The sequence below is a fragment of the Gavia stellata genome, chromosome 4 (assembly GCF_030936135.1).
Source record: "Gavia stellata isolate bGavSte3 chromosome 4, bGavSte3.hap2, whole genome shotgun sequence".
In the NCBI taxonomy this organism is placed as follows: domain Eukaryota; kingdom Metazoa; phylum Chordata; class Aves; order Gaviiformes; family Gaviidae; genus Gavia; species Gavia stellata.
The window spans coordinates 74,070,520-74,093,032 of NC_082597.1; positions in this window are offsets into that span (position 1 = coordinate 74,070,520).

A 22,513-nucleotide genomic window follows, 5' to 3' on the forward strand; every position below is an offset into this window, starting at 1 on the left:
AGGTGAGATACTCTGCAGTGCAGCCTGCAGTCTCATAAGCTGTGGCACCAGTGGACTGCTGCCCACCTAACACCAGCCTGCAGCATGGGATGGGGACAGATTTCCAGAGAGAAGTGCCAGGACCTTACTCCTGGAGACTCTGATGCTTCTCTGGAAGGTCTTTCTGTCTTTATTGCTAATTGGTGTAAAGTCTGCTTGTGTTTGTCAAATCTGACAAAATAAAACCCAGAGGGGAATATTCCTGCAGCCTCACATCACAACTTCCGCGTTGCATTTTGGAGCAACACAGTATGTCATCTTGAGCTGTTAGTCTGAAAGTTTCTCAAAGGGTTTCTGTTCAGGCCAGTCCCTTATCAGAAACAGTTTAAGAAATTTAGCTCTTAAATTCCACTTCTTTCGAAATCCTTTTTGCTGTGTTGTGTAATGGTTCCCCTGCGTTTCCAGTTCATTACTGTCAGTTCTTTTTGGGAATGTCAGACTGCATAAAAGTTGATATAAACATTCAGCAGAGCTTGAAGCAGCCCCTGAATGAATTCTGTCTTGGCAAACCTATTCCTTTACCAAAACAATTTCTGAATAATCATTGCAAGGACCAAGATCTGTGTTATTTCTGTGTTATTCTGTAGTAAAGAATTGGTAATTATTTTTCATATAGGAGTTTGAGGAGATATGACGAACTCGGAGAGATAAGATACAATAGTTCATGTTTCTTAGTCTAGCATTTCTTTAGAAAATTTTACCTTTTTCAGCTTAATGAGAAACTTCCCTGAGAAAATAGGATGTGTTGCAAATGTGCGACCAGTCTGCCACATAAGCGACCCCACAACTAGCCAGTAGCAGTGGACAGTTTGGCTGTTTAAACCATAGTTAGAGTCAGAATTTAGGTTGGAAAGAACCTCTGAAAGGCATCTGGTCCAACCCTTTACTCAAAGGAGGGTCAACTCAGAAATTAGTTCAGGTTGTTCAGGGTCTTATTCAGTTTCTGGGCACCTGGTCCAATGCTGTACCACCCTCACTGTCAATTTTTTTCTATATATCTAATTGTTATTTCCCTTGTTATTATTGTTCTACTTAACAATATTGGCTGGATCTAAAAACATTTTAGTCGTGTTTCAGGACAATGTTAAATCTCGTATCTGTTTGGTAGAAGGAATTTCCATGGTACAGGATTGAACATTAGTCCGATTATTGGCAAACATGGAGGATGCACGCTGTGGCTGGAGCCCCGGAGATGACAAAATTATTGGTGCATATTGGCTATCAGAGAACGTGGTGCTAATGAGTAACCACCTCTCTGCCTCTCTCTGTCTCTCTCTCACTAATAAAGCTGTCTCATTTCTGTCAAAAGCGAAGAAAGGAGAGGAGGAAAAGAGAGCAAGAAAATCCTTCTTCTGTTACTTAGGTAGCAAATACAGTATAAGAGACCAGTGTGCTACATACACGAGCAGTAGATATTCATTTGGTTTATCCCTTTTCTAGGCCACACCACATCAGTGGCTTGACTGGGTGCAATTGAAAAGGAGTTAAAGGAAACAGTTGCTGATCACTTTTACTTCTTCCTTTATTTTTATCCATGGTTGCCCAGTGCCAAAATGAGAGGGCTTCTTCTTTTTTGTGTCATTTTTATTTTCTCTGTGAACACGGAGCTATGTTTAGATTCTCGTGACTGAATAAATTTCCTACAGATAAGAGCTTTCTTTAAGACAGGCCCTATCATGTGGGCACTCTGTGGGACTGTTTCTCCATTCTACTTCAACCCCTTTCTGCTCTTTCAAAAGTGCAAAAGACCAGTAGAAACAGATTTTGAGGAAATATCCTTGGTTTAAAGGGTTTCTTAGGTTAATACGGAACCAGCAGAATAACTGTGCCTTCCTCTGCAAATGAAATTGTTCTCTATTAGCTCTTGAGAGAAGCTGACAGATACACCCTCTATTTCTTCATGAAACATATGTTAGAGATCTTTGAAGAGGACTTCAATACAGTGCACAGAGATTTTACTGGCTGCTTCGTTAATATGCTTTGGTTCAACAGTCCGTAGAATGAAATAGAAGTGTTGCCAGCAAAGACTGTTCAAAAATCATAAACTAAGTCCCAAAATGCAAACTTGGCGTAATAGTCCTGGTATTATAAACTAATATATCCTGCATCCCATTTTCTTTGCCTTTTTGTTTCTGAACTTCTTCAGTGCATTCAGCTAATGCATTCTGGGCATAAACACTAAATCTCAAATTTTAAAAACTGAAGCCCAACGTTATCTAATGTGATCACTTGATTCGAGGAGTTGCAGCTTTGAGAGAAGCACAGACACTGGAAGATTTGTGAATAATGAAGGGTGAATCTCGGAACACTCAGAAAGTCAGTTCAGTTTGGATCACCTCCTGAAATCTTGAGTGGCTGGCTGTACAGTTCAGGCAGTTAAATGGGTTTTCCTATGAGCTTGCTAGGATTTTGTCTCCTGCTTATTGTTTATACCAACATGCATATACTTCCTGTGATAGATGATGACAGGAGAAAGGGTTCGGCTTCATGGAAGTACTATGAACTTAAAAAAAAAAAAAATTTGTAACAGAAAAATAGCAGTCAATTGAAATTTTTTGCAGTAGATATTTCATGGTACTCTGTTAAGTCGCCTCCCACAGTGATTCTCCTTGAGGAGGTTTACAGAGCCATCTTCTAGTTGCAAATAATTTTCTTCTTCTGTCTTACAATGTTGCACCTGCTGTAATTCATGTACAATGAATAACTGAGTTAGCAGGGGAAAAAAATAGTTTTTCTGTTCATTGCTATCTGTTTGTTTGTTGCATACATACACTTTTGAGAGACTTTATTCTCCTCCTGATCTTGCTAATATTTAGTTGTGAGCTTGGCTGTGTGTAGGTCAATAGTTTGCAGGTCTGGGGTACCAGTTAATGTCATTCTTGCTGAAAACACCCTTCTAAACAACAAAAGGAGAGTGCAAAAGTAACAAAAAAGAATGTAAAACATAGGCATTTAAAGTATATACAACATCTACCAGGCACTCAATTTGAAACATTTTATATATGTATTTATTTTTACTTGAGCCGTTTAAAAATGTCAAGTTGATTGGCTTCCTTCCAGAAGATTGTTTGGTGGTATTTTCTTTACTAGTGCCCCCTGTGGACCTGCATACATTGATTACTCTTTCTTTAAGCTTTCAGTCTGAAACTTTTCGTCACAGTGATGATCAGTAATTAAAAAAAAACAAATGAAGGGAAATGGGGGGATTGATGGTCTTCCACACTTTGAAAAGTGACATTGTAAGTCAGATATAAACAGAAAAAGACAAAGAAATTAAGATTTCTCAAGACTTTTTCTTTCTCATCCGTGCTTGTATATGGTGTTATAAAATTCCCCAAACTAGGCTGATTGCATACACTGGATTGACTGAAGGCTTTGATAATTTAGCATAAAGATCCAGTACACTATGCACAATTCTCCATACTTTCTCAATTCTTTCTGCTATCTCATGTATATTCTGGCCTTTAAGGACAGTCTTTCTATAGATAGTGCTTTGTAGTATGTAAATGTTTCAGCAGCTAGATGAAGTCTTTGGCCAGCAAGTCAATAAAACTTGCTGTGAATCTGCACATTTTCTATTGCATTCAACTTTTATGCTTCCAGAGTGAAGATGATTAAGTTTTAAAAAGTTTGGAGAACTTGACTTTAAACATTGTTGACAGTTTCAGGAATCATTGGGCAGCCTGACATAATGTTATTCATGATGAGAGAGCTGTCAGCACAGATCAGGTACCAGAGAGAAATGTAAGGCGATATTTTTGCTATAGTATGTGGGGATTTAGCTGCGCGACTTCTATTAATAATGGGAGTTTTGCAGTTAAATCCCCAAGCATCATCCCCCCAAAAAATACTGAAAACATGCCCTGTAGTGTAGCTTGAATTAAATTTTATGTTGGCTGTTGTTTGGACATTGAAGATCATCGTGTCTGAGCAGTGGCTCTGGTTCCAGTTTCCTTCAGGTGCTGCTGAAGAGTAGGGAACTGCAATAGTGTATGGGTAGAGACAAACCGCATGACCAATTTGTGATCTCTGTCTCTTTTTGTGTATTTAAGCATCAGCAGATACATCTGTCTTCCAACAAATGTGCCATCTTTGGGCAGATCTAATCTATCAGTATTTATATACATTATGACTGGTCCATCAGGATTCTGTTCTGCGCATCGTAGTTGCATGGCAATGCCTATAGTCACGTTTGTCAGAATTTCTGAGTGAGTTTCTGTTTGGACCTTTCTTTTCCTGGGTTATATTTTTGCTGAGTTTCAAGCATACTGAATAGTACCTTGCTCCAGCTGATGCAAACGACATTAGTAACTGGCCTGGAAAAGTCAACATGAGCAAAGGGATGAGTTCTTCTCTGCTATCATCTTCCCTCTCTTTCCCCCTCAAACTGACCAAGATTATGCAAGGCTTGGGACATGAGGCAAAGGAGAGGGCAGCCTGTATGAGGAGCACCTCAGCTTGTGAAGGCAGCTTGTTCTGTCATTTATGGTTCTGCCCTTGCTTTCAGGGAGGGAGTGGAAGGCTGCTGGGAATGACCAGCAAGCCTCAGTAATGAGGGCAATCCATAGACTAAAATGTCTGAATTTGCTTTTAAATTAGTTTATTTTTACTCCAATGTAGGGTCTATAGAAATGCAGGGACTTTGGGAGCTTTCCTTTCTTGCAACACCATGGAAGAAACAAGGAAAACAAACCAGTTCAAAAATATTTTGGAACTGGCATTGCATATCTGAGTTAATATATTTCTGTGACAGAAACAACCATGCCATAAAACTGTGACTGCGTACCATTAGAAAGCTCACTTGTTTGGCTGCACAACTGACCAGTGAAAAAGCCATAGGTGTTGACTAGAAACCCAACCCAACAAGTTATGTCTTGCAAGGAGGTACAGGTCCTCATTCTCATTGTCTTTAGAAAGTAATTTTTTTTTAGGACAGAGATGATATCTCTGTGTTTGTAAAGTGTGCATTATATTTTGAGTGCTAATGTAATATAAATAGTAATAATGACAACTTCAGGATTTTTTATGGCCACTAAATCTTTGTTGTCTAAATGATTCCATAGCTATTTTTCCTTTTCCTTACATTTTCTTGCTCATTAAATTTTGATGCAACTCTACAGGGGGAAAAAAAAAAGAAGAGGAAACATAATGTATTAATCCATCAAAAGCTATGCTGAAAATGTTTGCGTGCTTTTACTGAAAGGTCTCCCACCTCCATCTTAGTCCACAGCCTCAATCCACTCTTGTTTCTGTTTACCTTTAAAGTATTTTCAGTCATTGTATACTTATAAAATAATTAGCATACTTCAAAAAACACTGGTTTTGTAAAGCCAAGGTTTCTATGGTATGAATTCTTCCCAGCTGTGACAAAACACTCTTGAAATTAACAGTAGCTTGATGAGATCTATATGGGACTTGGTAAACAGGAGCAACCCTTGTGCCGCTGTAGCTGAAGTTACCTTAGCACTTCCCACTGCAACCTGAGTTTTCGTATGATTCTTTCAGCTGTTCGCGCATCCTCTGCAATGATGTTTATTGTACAAAATTTCAGGTTTTGAGCACATGTTGCCTATCAGATTTAACTATAAAACATTTGACTGTTTCTTTTCTAATTGTTCCCCCTTAGAAGCTGATTTTTCTCTTTATATCGTTATGAAGATTTTCCTTTCTTTTAAAGTAATTTGTTAGACTCCCTGTTTATTCCAGATGTCAGTTACCTTTGGTTTTGTATGCATGTCTCTTAAATATTTCATTGAGGCTTGATCTTGCAAGGTCCAGAGTACTTAGATGATTAAATATGAGTAAGTGCTTTGCAGGATCTTCAGCGAGAGTGCTGGGGCAGAAGTGAGCCCTATAGCAGAGCCACAGTGAGCTTTTGACTGAGGACTGGCACTTAGTACTCCTGACAGTCTGGGATCCAGGGATTCACTCACTGTTGGGGTTTTACCTCACTTTACTCCACTATAGAGTGGATATGGGAATGTTTGTGTCCATTTCCACAATTTTCTTTGGTTAATCAACCAATGCTTGAAAAAGTCTTTGAGTTCTTACAGAGAAGGAGACAGTGTGCATATTTGTACTTTGTGTATGTGTGTTTATAAGCATGCAAAATATGTATTTATTCCAATTTGATGTAGTGATAGTCCTAGATTGAAAGTAGTCTCCTGCAGATGTACTGTAAAATGACTAATAAAAACCTTTTTAATGTGTCAAACACTGTAATGTGCAATCCATGTCCCATCCTCTTAGTTGTTACGATGCTAAAACTTGGAATGGCTGCAGAATGCCAGGTAAACATCATCTTTGTCCGTCTACAAGGGTTTAAGGCAGTTATACATGTTTATGCTGATTATGAGCAATTCTAGTCTCTATGGTAAGTGTTTTAATTTAAAAAACCTCTTGTGACAGACTTAAAGTGTTTTAAAAATGGAAATACAAAGGAACTTGGTGCCCTCCAAATGCTTCTCCACAGAATAAGGCTGGGTAACCACTGATTCTTGAAAAATTGAAGTGTGGCTTCCAAGCCTGAACTGTGTCATGAGATCAGCCACAAGTGCATGCTATCACAAGGTCTGAAAGCAATCTAAATCTGGCATTACCAGGTGTCTTCGGGATTATAACACATGCTCAACCCTGTACTGACATGGGGTAGAGCGCTGGGATTCCTGGGGGAACTTTGCCATCTCCTGTCTGTGAGCTTCTCCTCTTTGGCTCGCAAGCGATGTGATATGCGCGCTGAGGATCCTGGCCAGAGAAAGATTTTGTTCCATGGTTCTTGGGGGTGAGGTACCAGCTGCCCCAGCAATAATGCGTGTCACAAGCAGAGTAAATCACTTTGAACTTCCATTTTATTTTCAAGGAGAGCTGGGATTCTGATTCTTTAAAGACTGGAGCAGCACATGTATTTCTTTTGAGTACTTTGTTGTGGACTGTTTAGCTGATCTCAGTTTTCCTGGGTGTATGAGAAAACAACAGGATGATAGAGATATTCTGATTGCATGGAGGCCCTGGGCTACGGTGTTCAGCTTGTTACATTGCTTCTCCTGAACAAACGTGGTTTCACTCCTGTGTGATGAAGAGACTGCCAAGGCAGCCTTAAGTGTTGGAAGACATTCTCAAATTTCATGTACCTGGTTTTAATCCTATTAGTCAGAAGTGTACTAAAATTCCTGACTCTATTTTGGTTAGTGTCCAGGGGAACAAGGAGGGTGATTCTTCCATCTACATCACGCTGGGCTACATGACAAGGTTTGTGTTCTGTAGGTTTTTCTTCCCTCCAGCAGAACTCTGCTTTTGTACATGAATTAATTCTTTGGCTTGGATGGGTTATTTGGGTCTGGGTGATGATGTGATCTTTGAAGGCAATTCTGTGTGGTTAGTCCACTTGTAATTATTGCACTCAGACTGGATGTATAACTTCCTTTGTCGAAGGAGATACAATACTCTCTTCTATTTTCCCCAGTGACCAAATGACCGTCTGAAAAAAACTGATTATATTAATTCCAGATGAACACGAGGGTCTTTCTAATAATTAGAAGTTACAATGCATTAGGCAACAAGGCTTTTCTGCTGTTGATTATCCCCTGTTCAGCTTTTGATTCCTTTCTGCTGCCATCCTGATTACCAAATTTATTCAGATGTTGACTGGAGTTTGTCCAGGTAGACCAAGCACTGAGGTGAGAAGGCTTATATTGTGAAGTGACTTGCTTAGTGTCTCAGTCACTGAGGACTTGGTGATACAGATTCTTTGTACCATATGTATTAATTTCCTTCATGCCCTGCTTTTAGCCCAACTTGTATCCAGCTAATAATTCAATAGACATTAATTGTTATAATCTGGCTAAGAAAAGCGCACACACAAGGCAAGTTTTTAGTATTCAGTTCATATTGGTGTGCATGAAAGATAACCCCCACAGGGGCTCTGTCTACAAGCACTAGGGACTTCTCAGAGGAAAATGTACTGACAGATCTCAGGTCAATACCATAATCATCCCTCACAGAGATTGATTCTGGACATACCGTAGGTAATGGATATATTTTTGTTCTGTTGGGATTTATGTCACTTTGTGGTCCAATTGTTTTAGACATTTTGTCCATCAAAGTAGGAGCATCTACACAGAGCAATAAAATAACAGCTTGTCTCCTTGGATCTAACAAACAAAAAAACAAAAGATGCTTTCTGATCATTCAGGTATTTCCATATCTGTAGCACTTAAAAAAATTAATTGCAGTAGCTTTTATTGGCAAGAGTTGGCTGCTAGGGGCTTTCTTGACTGGGAATGAATGCAGTTACCTGGCGTTGTATGTCTAAATGTGCATCTGGAAAAAGGTAGCAGTTTTACTTGACTCCTTTCTGGCATATCTCCCTCTTCCCTCCGTACCACGTATGGCCTGCAGTGCCTGGCACGTTACTACAGAATGGCTGTAGGAATCTACTAGTGTGACAAAAAAGGCAAACCCTGCCAGGCCCGGTATGAAAGGAAAGGGCTCAGAGAGGTTAGGCCTGCAGCAAAAGATCATCTGGGGTGGCCTCAGTGCCTCTGGAAGTAGTGTAGGGGATCTCTTTGGGAAGAGTCAGTCCTGCCAGGCAGCAGAATGGCAGAGCAAGCGACATGTATTTAGGAGTCTGAGTAAAAGAGGAGGCTGACTGAAAATTTGAGGGCTTTGGATATAAACTCAGTCACTCGCCGCTCAAATTCTTGTCCCATCCTCCGTTGCTATCCACACATCCTGTAGTTTTCTTTAACGTCTTTCTTTCTGCATTTCCATTTTGCCTCCTTCCAGCATCCCCCTCTGCATGTCCATTCTTCCTCTTGCACTGGTTCTTTCAGTCTTCCTTATTTTCTCTAAGGAACATCTTTTTTGTTGTTATTCTTATCTAGCCAGCAGGAAGAGCCGCTTCTAGCGCTGAAAGTTACTCTGGCTCTGGGGTCATTGAATCTGGCCCATCGAGGTATCTAGGAGAAACACTTGGTATGTTGACATACTAAGATGAAGTTGTCATGATGGCTGTTTGGAACACTGTCTGATTTGACAGTATTTACTTTCTCTGCAGTTTCGGTTGAAAAGAAAAACAGTGCATCTAGGGAGTGAAGCTGCAACTTGTAGCCTGGACCTGGTGCTCTTAAGAAAAGCGTTATTTTGTAAACGGATAGTGAAATGGTTAGCCATCATAGAAGACAACATGTTATTGATCTGTGATAATTTTCCGAGGCTATTAAACTTCCAGGCATTATGAAAACAGTCTTCAGTCGTTAAGCCAGAACTTTTTAGGTGAGGGTAATGTATTTTTAATCCTAAATGTTCCCTGTTAATAGCCAGATATCTCCAACTAAAATATATGAATGTAGTATGTTCTATTATATTGTACATGTATATGGAGCCAATAATACTTGTGAAATAGTCCCATTCTTCCTCTGTTTCAAAGAAATAATGTTAATGCTTGTGCAGGCTAATGAATTGAGCTCTAGGGACTGAAATTCTCTGTTCATTCACAGAGCTGCTATACCACAATCAGTAGCAAAGTTCAGCCACAGTGTATTACAGAAATGCGCTGTTTTTATGATGGATTTCTGCTATAGTCAAATAGGTAGTTCTCCATATGATTCAGTCCTTGGCCCATTTAGTTCCTTGGACAAAATCAGGGTTATCAGTCCCAATCCTGAATTTGCTGTATGTTACAAACAAGCAACAGTCCTACTGAAGTCACTACTCAGAATTAGTAACCAATGACTGATATATTGCTTTGGTACATTTCTCTAGTCCAGGAGTATTCTTAGCTGTGCTTTCTCCCAATCCTGTCATTTGTGCTAGGTAGTGTCAAGAAAAGAGCAAAAGCTGTAGCTGAAGGCTGGCTCACTTCTTAATTTCCAGTACAAGTTGTGTTTCTTTTCTCTGTCCTGAAAAAGGATTTGAATCATTTGAACAGGAGGAATATCTGATTAATGTAATATCAATAGAGAATACTAATCCTTAAATGGTGCCAACTGCAAATTCCTACCTCTTTTGATGTGTTTCTTAGGCATAGTTTCATTGCAGCTGGAAAAAAAAAAGGAAAGGGTCAAATTGTGCCCTTACAGGTAAATCCAAAGGCAACATTTACATCTGAATATACAATTAGGTCATAACAGATCGCTTTATCAGGCGATCAGATCTTTTCTGCCTGGCAATCAAAGGGCCGATTCTGACACACTTTTGGTAAGTAGCCAGATTGGTTCCATCTACATGAACAGATTCACAAGAACTTTAATTTGAAGAAACTTCCTCACTCACATTTCATACATGCATGAAAGCCTGTAGCTCCCTTATGAGTACTCAGATCTGAGTATTGAAACAGTGCTCGAGTTCTGGCAGCCCACAGAGTTTCATGTGGATATAAAAAGTAGCCGGGACTGTAGCCCTGAGCAGTAACACCTTACATCATAAAAAAAAAGATGTAAAAAAATTTATCCCCCAAATTCCCACAGTTAGCTTGAACAGCTCTATGAGTGATCCTGATTCCAGCTGCACTTCCAGAGGTTTTCCAGAGCTCTGCTGATTCTTCTGTCAGTCGCTAACTCTCCAGCTGTTGACAGCGTCTTTCTCCTCTAGTACCTATTCAAAGCAGAGCCTAATAATACATTTTAAAAACTTTGTAATTGCTCTTTCGCGCTACTTTGACATCGAAATCCACAGAGGGTGATCAGAAAAATGGGGACTTCTTGTCCTCGTAAACTTCCAGGAGTGCCTGCTACTAGTCTGCTATATGTTGTTCTAAACTTTACTATGTTTTACAATCTGTTCAGCTGTATGGTCTCTTGTGATCTGCAAATATGAAATATTTACATAAAAAAATCTAATGCATATCACAGGAATAGGAAAGGAGAGGCATTTTGAAACTTCTCGGAACTAATTACGTGAAGTGGTTAGGAAACCTCAGAGAGTGTAATAACCACGGAGACTTTCTTCCTGCCTTTTCATTGAGACCAAGTGGATCGGCCAGATTAGTGGAGTGCTGTGCATGTCAAGTAGGTACAAAATATTAGCTATGTAAAAAGTGACCTGCTGTGTAGATGGACTTACACTGTGCTATTAGGATGTACATGAATTTAGCTTGAAAGCTGGGTGGCTTGCCTGTACTCTTTGAGGCCATTGGGACTGCTTTTCATGAGCAACACTGTCATTTTTTTTAATTGAAACGGTCAACTTCTGGAGCATAATATTTATTCAAAATAAGCAAATATTGCTTCAAAGCGAGTGCTCTAAAGAGTAGCAAAAATATACCCCATCCTCAATTTCCTACCTTTTCTTTCCCAGTGCAATCCATTATATAATATTGCACACTTCAGCTGGGTGAGCACATTGGCTAGTATTTCCACCTTTTAATAGTATTAACCATCCCTCTGGTTGAGATCAGCTTCATAAAATGCTTTTGGAATGTGATGCTCTTAATTTGCTACGTTTTATATCTAAACTATTGTGCATTGGCCACTGACCTGCCATCAATCAACTCAAATGCCTCAGTGCCCTTTCCATCCATTTGTGTTTTCTCTGTGTGTGCTGAGAATTAGATTTAAAGCAATGTGCCAGTGATTAAACAATTACTCTGTCCTCTCTCTTACATATCAATAATTTGAAAGAGAAAAAAGCCAGCTATTCTTTTGTGTGTTTGACTGTGGCCTCTAGCTTTGAATCTAGTATATGATGACAAAGTGGTGTCTGCTTAAAAAAAATAATAATTGTAACACATGTGGCCTTTTCAATTCCATTTGGGGACCTCTAACCATCATAAAACAAAGACAGCAATTTAATGTAGGCTTTGATAATGTCATTTTCGGTCACCTTTTAATTAATAAACATGAAAAGCCTGAAATTGGATAGATCTGAACTAACAATGGCAGCAATGTGAACTAATTTTCAAAGACAATTTTAAGGGTATTTGAAGGTGAGCATTACTATTTAGGAAAAGGGCTGGGATGACAAGCTACCAATTAACAGCCACTAAGATGTATTTGGGCTGAGACTGCAGGACACTGATATTATACTGCTCTTCATGTAAGCAACTATTTTATGCTGTGTAAGAACTAAATGGTAGGAGAAGTTTATTACTGTGAACTGAAGGAAAGCACAGGGTAGCTGACTTCCCTACCAAGTTGGAAGAAGGATTGGCTGTGAGCCTGAGACGTGTCTAATGCACGGCTTCTCTTTGTCTCCACAGACCTTACCGAAGGGTACCGCTTCTCCATATGCTCACTGTGGAGGCAAAGGCATAATCCCTGCTACTGTAGCCTGTATCAGTATATACACTAGCCTTTTGGATGCTGTTAAAATAATCATTCTAAGTGGATAAAAGTCCACAGAGACTGCATGTTGTTTATCAGACCCCAGGGCTTCTGTTTTGTTTCCTGGTATTTCTGGACTCTATAGCAGCACTGCTTCTTGAGGAGGCCTGTTCCCAGACTTCCCTTTTCCAGGAGCTCATAAAACAGGGGAGGGAAGACACAAAGAGAGGCAGAATGGCTGTGATACTGGAAATGGCTCTGCTTCCCGACTTCCCATTGCTTTTTCATTTCTCTCGCGCACACATGTGTGATTACACGTGCGATGTGTAACCTGCAGCCAAAGCTTAACTCCTGGTATTTTGACAAATATAAGTTTAGTCCAAATTCCTGCTTTAAGCTAGAATACACAAGTGAGCAGCAATGCGATTAGGAAAAGTAGTAGTACTGTTTCAGTTTACATACTCCTGAAAAAAATGATGTTCAGTAGTGTTAATTGGAACGTCAAGTGCTGATTATGATTATCAGGGGAACTTGCCTCTCAACAATGGCAGTATTGTAACAAGAAGACTTGTTCTTTTCCTGAAGGATCAATCTATTACTGGCAATCAGTGTTTTACCATGTAGCAAAACGATGGCATTTTAAGTTGTGCGCATCTTGCAAAAATGGGCAAAACAGTATTTTTAGGTTATTTTCAAATGCTTCAAAATTCTATACGTTCATAAAATTGAATTCCTCAAATTAGACAACAGAAAATCCATCATAGTCCATCTAATTGGACAGATAGTAACCTAAAGGGTGATCTCTGTATCACAGTGATCCTTTTGATCTGAAATGGGAAGAACTGGTGCCCTTTGTTATTGTGACCTGAAGGGGAACAGTTCCATGCACTGATGTAAGCTATTAGGGAAGCAGATGAAGAGGTCCTGAATACACATCCAGGAAAATACCTGTTGTCAGTCTTCCACATTTCCGAGCCAGATACGTTGAATTTGAATCCATCTGTTGACCACAACTGTGAGGTTTGTACACGGGGAAGGTGTCTGCCTGCCATGTGTCAAGCTGTTCACTGTAAGCGTTATATGCCATCAGTGATTCACCAACCCTAGGTAAAATGTAGAATATGCAAGGGCTTGTTTGTAAAGTAAGCAGCAATATTCTCTGTTGACTGCATTTGCAAGTTGGTTTCAAAGTATAATACCTTTAGAATTCATTATATTAGACTAAATCCCCAATCCTTAAAGAGATTTAAATTCCTAAATTCCATTGATTTTGGTGGAAGTTAACACCTAACAGTATAAGCATAGGTTTCTAAGTGACTACAGTGTTGATATTTATAGTACAGGTTTCATTTGAAACAAAAGGTTGTACTCTGCCTGGGAAGAATGAAAAATAAATACCATTGAGGAAACTCAAAAGGACATGCTCCTGAAAGAGCATCATCAGTTCCCACTAAAATAAGGATGTTCTGTATCCCACAGCCTTGAGCTGAAAATGCATCACAGATATTCAGGAATGGGATTTGGCTCAGCCACTAATGAAATACAGAAGTGAAGACATCATTGAACTGAATGGAAAGGCCATTGAAGTGAAGGAAAGGCATAATGAAGTGAAGGGAAAGGCCGTATCAGTTTGAAGTAGCAGGCACAATTTAAAACCTACAGCTATCTAGATTTTTCCCAGCAGTGTTCCCTCCTGATAGTACCTGCTCTCACACCGGTAAATTTGCAAGACCACATCCCAGAGTAATCCATTTGCAAGCATCTTTTCTGAACTAAAAAAAAGAGCAGTTAATACATATGCAGAAAGGAAAATATTCTTATCTCATTAACAGACTTTCTTTAAGCTTGCTAAGATTAGAATACTTAGTTATTTCAAATTGGTAAAACATGCATTCATTATAAACATGATTATAATGATAACTTTGTAGATAATAATCAATTATTTAAATATGAATTATTTCCCTACATTAGAGTCATGTTTTCAGCTATAATCACCTCGGGTGCTCAATTCCTCCCTCCTTTACAGCACCTCTGGCTGTGCGTGGAGCATTAACCATTTGCTTCCAGACACAGGCTGGGAGAGTGCCAAGGCCAGAAACAAAATTTACTGTGTTGTCCTGGCTAACAACTTAAACATGTCTCTCCTTTAGACTTTCTTAGGTGGGAAAAAGGGAAAAAAATAATCCATGCAAATGGCCACCTTAACCCTCAATTTCTTCCCCTTTCGTTTTTATAAAAAGCTTGCAAAAATGCACTGGGGGCAATGCTCGTGGGCTTAGTAAATCAAATACTGATGCCCTGGCTGTTTGGAAGTACATGCAATCATCCATTTTTAATAAGAATTCTGAGAAGATTAGCACCCTGCAACAAGAGCTTCATTTACACTCTTGCAAGGCTTAGCGGCACAATAAACTCTCCTAGCTTGCATACGCGCCGTAACTCTAGATGACAATTTAACCAAGTTCTTTGCGTCTCCTCATGGTGTGGAGAAAATCCACCTTGAAATATTAGATCTCTTGAGCATGTGCAACATGCTAAACATTTGTAAGATAGACTATTCACAACATTTATGTGCAGTGAGTAGAATTTAATCTCTTTTATTCCTTGCTCCAGGTCTTGTCAGTTGTTTTTCTCATTCTTTAGTAGTCTCTTTAATATGGTTTGCACATATTTAATATATTCCCTCTGAGGTTCTCAACAGACTTTCAAGAGCTAGTTTTGCCTTGCTATGACTCTGCAGCATATCTAGAATGTAATAGCACTATAATATACCTTTTTTTTATAGATACATAAACTGAAACATTGAGAAGTTAAATGATTTGCTGGTGGTTATGTTTGGAGTCAATGACAGAAAGGAAGGAATTCATAAAACTGGACTGTCAACATCCTGTTTTAACCTCCAGACACAGTGGTGCAATCCATCTCACCTAACTTCAGGTGTCTTCAAAGCAGATATTATGCTGAATTTAGTTATCTGTTCTTCCTTTCTGGTCAAAGCAGAGAGATACAGGCACTTCTGAGATGCAACTCACCAAATCCGTTAGTAGTTATTTAGAACGGGTCAAATGAATTCTGTCCCGTGAGACCCTACTTCTCTCTGCTGACTGCGAATGGAGCCTAGCTCAGATATTAATGGCTATGCTGAAGATGTGTAATGCTAGGTGAAACAAATCCCATCTGAGCTTTCTTTCCCATAAAGTTTAATTCTGAGTGCTAAGTGGCTCTTTATCAAGGTTTCAAGAAGAATACTTTGGCAATAAGATTCATTAAATACTTAAAGGGAAAACTTCGCTGCTACCAGATTTAACCCAGGAAGAAAGGGTTTATTATTGTCACAGAGCACTGAGCTGTGTATGGGAAGAGGAGGAAGCTTTGAGCAAATTTTTTTAGCATTATGGGTCAGTGCCTAAGACATTTAGGCACTGGCAGGTTCATCAAAGTGTCATCTGGGATTTTAAAAGGTGGTTAAGCAGTACTTCTCTAAGCAGTTTTGAATACTACTGAGTGATCGTCTAGTTACATTATAAGGCATTTTTGAGAATCTGGCCCTAGGTACTTAAGAAAAAAAATCTATGGATATCATAAGGGACGTTGAGCAAGAGAAATTCATATTTCAGAGGGGGAGTAAAATATACTAGAGAAACTGTACAGCATTTGGGCATGGTGATTTATATGCTTGTAGGGATTAATAACTGCTTTACTTCATAACTGCTTCATAGCACAGCTGTGTCTTTCAATCTGTACCCTCAGCTTTCAAAGTAGCAGTGACAGCCCTGGATGCAACTCCATTACTGCAGAAGGTGAAATGGTACAGTTGAGCCATTCCTAAGCAATAAAACACAAAACAATGGTAGTCTGCAAAGTCTGACAATAGGGTGTATGAAGTTGTTGAAACTGTGGCTGGACTGATAGTTTGTCTTGATATCTAAAAATCTCGATAGGTCTCTGTGAGACCACTGCATAATAATCTTGACCAAATGTATTTCATTGCTGCAATACCGCTCCAGTCTAACTGTTGCCTCTTGTTTCATAACTTGCAAAATGCCTGGGGCAGGAACTATGATTTTTCTTTGTGTTTATGTAGTGACTACCATTCACTGGTGGCTGAGGTTCCTAGGCACTACCATTATAATAGTTCTGTTCTGATAATTGCATAGGCATAGAGACAGATGCTCAAAATTTCATATATTCCTAGATGGCTCACTGACTTGGAGGAATATAGAAGCAAAGAAAAGAGGACAAAAAAAGCAAAGAAGTGAAGAGTGGTTTTGTATAATGTGTCATTTTTTGAACAATGTCAATCCCTAAAAATATGCACTCATGTTTAGAAGGTTTTACACTTGTGCAGAGTATGGAAAGATCCTATGCTGATGTCTGAAAGTGTTTCTAATGGAATTTGGCTTACTTCAACAGAATACAATGATAGGTGTGTTTTATGTTGGGCTGGGAAAAGAAGGTAAGAATTTCATTATGAATATCTTTGTAAATAGACCATTAATCATCATGATGGATATACAGTCAAAAACATGGCATAGCTGGCAAGCACATTCCTTAAGTGAATCTAACCTGAACTTAATAAAGAAATGCCAAACTAACTGCAAAACACTATTCTGCCAAGATTCAGACTCTAGTCAATCATCCTGCCAGGTGACAGTGTGTTTAATGCTAGGACAATATATCACTAACAATCTCAGCTGCTACCAACTCAGCAGAATTAGACTATTTACTGAACAAAAGCCAATGAAGTAGTGCCAGTGGCACACAAGTTAGAGCCATTGCTATTCTTAGAGGAAGATTGTGAACTACAGCCCGCACAGAAAAGGAAGTAGGAAGATGGGAAGTAGCCAGCACTATTCTTAAATGCCCCGAAGAGGACACGGTGGCAGCTCTATCAATTGCATCACGACTCAGTTTGGCTGGAAAGTGTAGAATTGAGGGGAGCATGGTTCCACGCTTGTATCCCTTCACTGTGGCTGACAGCAGTGCTGCTGGTTACGCACACAATTTGTATGCCTTCAAAACGTGACAGCTGATCACTCAAAAGCTGAAAGAGGTGGGAAGACTCTTGTCCCCTTTTACAGTTTTTGAAAGAAAAAGTAGAGATGGTAGTCTTTGTGTCTCAGTTAAGCTCAGATGACTGTCTTTCCAAAAAACATAGAAAATTACTGGTTTTTTTCTCAAGTATTTTTCATTTTAAAATGTGCAGAGTTGCTTGCAGTCATCTATTCTACCCTAACCAGTGTGTTGCATTTATGTGTATTTACTCGCTGACCGAAAATGTTTGTCGAGTCCTGAAAGTGAAAGAGGTATATAAATTTGAAGCAAGTGTAAGGGCGTCTGTAATTATTTTAGGTGAAATTTTCTCTAAAGTATGTGTTTGGGCACTGGAATTGCCCACGTGCCCCTGGAGAGAAACTCAGAGTTACAAATAAACTTACATGACTGAGGAAGTTTGCATTATTTCCCATGACTTTGCAAGCTTCAGGGAGTGTTAAATGCTACTTTCTTTTGGTCCTTTGCCTCTGTGCTAGAATCGGTGCCCAAGTTGGGATATGGCTTTGAATTCTGGACAGATTTTTAGGGTAGAAGTTAGGAGCTGGCCACTCGTGGCATCAGTACCATAGGGCAGATTTATAATGGCACATAGGAAGGCCAGTGCAGGAGGTATCTCGGAGAGGCACTGGTTCCTACCGAGATCCTAATTCCCTGGGAGCCCAGAGCCCCTGCCTCACACAGAGGCAAGATACTGCCAATCAGCTGATTGGCAGCATGTTGCCTCTTTGAGAGGCAGCGTCTGTTGGCTCCTGCAAAGTTCCTGCCAGCATTCTTAAACTCTAATTTGGGAAAGAAAATTACAATCTGGCACATCACCGTTGGAAGGTTGCCGACCCCTGCTCCACTCTGTATGAGCGGCAGCTTCAGAGAACAGTGGTATGAAACTTCCTTTGTTTTGTGCATCAGGAGCAGGCGTCTGAATGTGGCTCCTCCGCAAGGCTGCCTAAACTGTACAGCCCCACTGAAGGCAGTGAAGGCAATGGAGTTGTCCATGTGTTGATAGTGAACAAATTGTCTATTCCTATTGTTGCTGGATGAGCCACTAGGTAACCAGATTGATTTTATGATCCCTTACTGAGTGTTCAGGACTGGTGCTTGAAAAAGACATCTTTTATCTGTCAGCCAGTAAATCTCACATTGAGTTGCAAACATACTGGTGGAGAGCTAGAATTCAGCAAGACCGTTTTTATGAATAGAAACATTTTCAGAATAGACACTCTCCTGAACACACAGTTGTTTTACAGGAATTAAAGAAGTCCTTATGGTGGATGGATAAGCCAACTCAGGATAAAATAAGAACCAGACTATACTTTGAACTGCTGTTTGAACAGAACCTTTTTGAAGAACTTAAAAAGTTCTGAGTTTTGTTGGTCTTTTTGCCTTCTTCCCTGCTTTTTTCTTTTCAAGCTTAATTGGAAGCAAATAGTATATAATATGAGATAAGAGGCTTTTTTGCAGCATTATTGACATGAAATATATCAGATCTGCCACAAAGGTCTTTCTGGTTTATCAACATTACTCAAGATCTTGGACATTTGACCAAAATCCCAATACCACACCAAACAGCATATCAGCTACAATGGCCACCACTGTTAGCCTCATCTCTTCAGAATAGCCATAAATCCAAAAGAACGCAAACTAAGTATGAGAAAACATTGAGTTTTCCTCAAATGAATGTTCATGACACTTCCAGGTTATCCAGTAAGTAGTATTCCATCCCTTGCACCATCTCCGCCTTTTTAGTAACAGATAATTAATGAGAGGACTCCAAAGGAAGCTGCAGAATATAGCCCCACTGAGATCCACCTCTATTGTGAACTTTTGTCTTGGTTTCCACAAATCCTTGCCATCTATTAGAGAAGTTAATAACATACGAGCAGTGAGTCAGAGAAAATAGTCTCTCAATGAGAGAAATCGTGGCTGTTGAGACAACCGTTTCACCAAAGGAAAATTCCAGATCCACTGTCAGTTCTTTTAGCAATTCTGTGCACTTATGCAGTACTCTGTATTTTGAAAGTGCTGTAAAAAAACATTAACTAGCTGATTCTCTTGGAAGCCCCACAAAATAGATACTAACTTTTTTTAGAGTTGGGATACTAGTGCTAGAGTTGACAAGACCTAAAAGAAGCTGGACCAGCACTGGTATTAGAAATTGGGGAATTCCTACCCTACGGTCACCTGTTCAAACTATTAGGCAGCTCATCTTTACCTCAGTTACGTTTTCTGTATCTAGAGATTACATGATATGTATTTTTTGGTGATGCATGTTGAAATCAAAAAAGGGTTAATTTTATAGTTGAAATTGCTCAGAAATTACTAAGTAAGTGTCTTTAGAGTGTTCGTTTGAGAGAGTGTCCTGATGATATAATAGTACTTAGCTCATACCATAGTGCTGCTATCTTATGTTGTCTTGGCTGAGTGTGTTGTTTAACTGTACTGAAAGAACCATGTGATGAGTTCCACATATATCCTAGTTTGGTTTGACAGTAATACTTAACAGAAATTAACCGTTTCCACTCCTTGAACATTTGAACGGCTTTAGGCAGATATTAAAGTTGTAGCAAACGTATTTTTAGGAAACAAAGATACTAATTCTACGGGATTGCTAAATACGAGGTTCAAACTCTTGAGTTTACATGTATTTCCAGCCTGTTTCCTGTCTGGGAGTTTTACTCCAACCACATCCATTTTCTTTACATAGGGAATATCTTGTTCTCTTTAATTGGTGCTCCACTTAGGCTCAGATCTGCAAGTGTTTAAAGTGAACAGTGACGGAGCATAAGTGCCTAAATGAAATCTTCTGATCCCAAGAACGTCTTCTTAGCTTCTGCCTACCCTGGTTGTGCTGAACCTTCCCAGTTGCATGAGATCCTTAACTTAAAATAAAGTGGACTCAGGAGTGCTGCTGTCTGGGTAGAAATGAACAGTGTAGCACCTGTCTTCCTCAGAGATCTCTCCGGATCTACAAATTAAACGTTGCTTTGTGGGGGTTAGTCTCTCCTCTCACCGAAGCAGGGTCAGATGTGCGTTTCCCATGTTTGAGGAGAGTGGCCCAACCACCAAAATTGGAGAATCTGGGATTGGCCGAGATCTGCAATGTTCTTAATGGAATTGTTCAAACCGGCCAGAAAGAATAAAAGACTAATTTGGCTGCAGAAAGAGATTTCTCTCCTAGCTTAATGAATTAGGTAATGAAACAATTTTAATACTTCATCTATGGCCATTTAATGTAAAATGAAGGAAGAGGCCACAGAAGAGAGTCTGGAAGCTGGAGGTCCATCTTCTTGGTTGCGTACCTTACCTGCTGTGCTAGCGGGTTGTCAGCGTGCTACTTAACTTTCCCATAAAAGCAAGTTTTCTGCATCTTGTAGTAGCTTCTAGAGAGACTTACTGCATTTGACTGGTCAGTAGTTGCAGCTTTAATGCTTGGCGGTTGGAGCAAGTCTTTAGGAACGGCAGGGCCCGAGTTTGTAGCCTTCAGGCAGAGGCGTGCTGGCCTCAGCTTCTCCATTTCCCAGGTGAAGTCAGTCATTCTTATTCATTGAGGTGTGCGGGGCACCGAGAGCTGTAGGCACTGCCCTCCCTTCCTTCTCTGTCGGGGTTCAGAAGAACTAGGTGGTTTCTTCTCTCCTCCTGAAAGCAATGGCCTGGGGAGATCCAAAGGTAGAAGATACCGTTGAATTGTGGGTCCCAAGGGGAAGGAGCGGTTCCTCGGTAGCAGTGAATTCAAACACCAGTGGGGATATTGTTTAAATACTGTCCGCACTACTTCCTCATTGACTGCCACAGATCAGTCTTTGTCTAGTGTTTAAGGCACCGAATTGTATATACTACATAGACAGCTTATGCGTGTAACCGGGAGAAGTGTGTTCACGTACGAACAGCGCGCTCCCACTCTCATCTCCGTAGGGAAGATGCTTGTGATGTTGATTTTTATTTGGTTTAGGTGTCGGAGGTTATCAGGTAGGTTTTGTTACTGGCATTCGGTTGTTGGTTGTGTTATGGGTGGGTCACGTAGTAGGGCTTATCGTCAGGGTGCCAACAGGGGCCAGCAGCTCCCTGGGGGCTGGCAGCTATGGGGGCCCCCCCCAAGCTGGCAGCTATGGGGGCTCCCCCCAGGCTGGCCGGGCAGGGCCTGGCAGCCGGGGCGCATCCCACCACCCCAGCCGGGAGCAGGGCACCGGGGCAGCTCCAGCCCCAGGCATGGGGCACCTCCACGGGGCCGGGCTGAGGCCAGGCCCGGATGTGGGCCCGTGCCTGGGCCTGGCTCAGCAGGGCTGTGGGGTGCTGGAGACCGGCCCTGCTGTGGCACCGCTGGGGCAGGGGCTGGTGGTCCCAGGGGGCTGAAGCGGGTCCCCGGGCGTGGGCAGGGTGGGGGGAGTCCCAGGGGGTGGGCAGGGGCAGTCAGGGCTGGCGGTGCCCCCCAGGCCCTGGCACCTATTGCTGGTCAGTAAGTTAGACCTGCTGTGTAGCGGCTCCACCAGATGAAAACGGTTCATTTCTTCCTGCTTTACGTTTTCTGACTAGTCTAACGATAGGTTTGCTTTCACATCCTTTGAGATTAGTCTTTATTTCAGACAATGCTTTCAACACTAAAAGGGTCATAAAAATAGACAGTTCCTGAGAGCTTAGAAAGAAAAACTGCTAGTCTCCCATCCTTCTCCCTCCCCCAAATTATTTGATAATGGAATGGGAAGCTTTCCCATAATCTTTTGCTTGATTTTTGCTAATATGAACCTGTCAAAGATCATGGCATTTCCTTACTGTGTGATGTGGAGCCAGCTGGAACCAAATAATCCACCCACGTTTTCCATCATCTTTGTATTCTGATAGGAGCTTCTGCTTAGCAGAAATGAGAAAATACCTGTTGTTCCTTCCTTGCTGTCATGGTGGCTATGCTGAGGCAGTTTCCTACTTGGCTAAGGTCTGGCTAGGTCTGAATAAATGTGACCAGACCAAAAATAATGGGTTTTCTGCCTGGAACCCACACCCCACTCTTATGGCAGTTCAAGAGGAAAGTAATTTAAGAAATGACACTTTCCTTTCCATTCACTGCCCCAAAGAAATACTTTCAAGGATGAATTAGGAACATTCCTCCTTTGGCCTGCGGATGCAGAGATTTGGGTCTGTAAAAATACCTTCCTTCATCCTCAACCTTA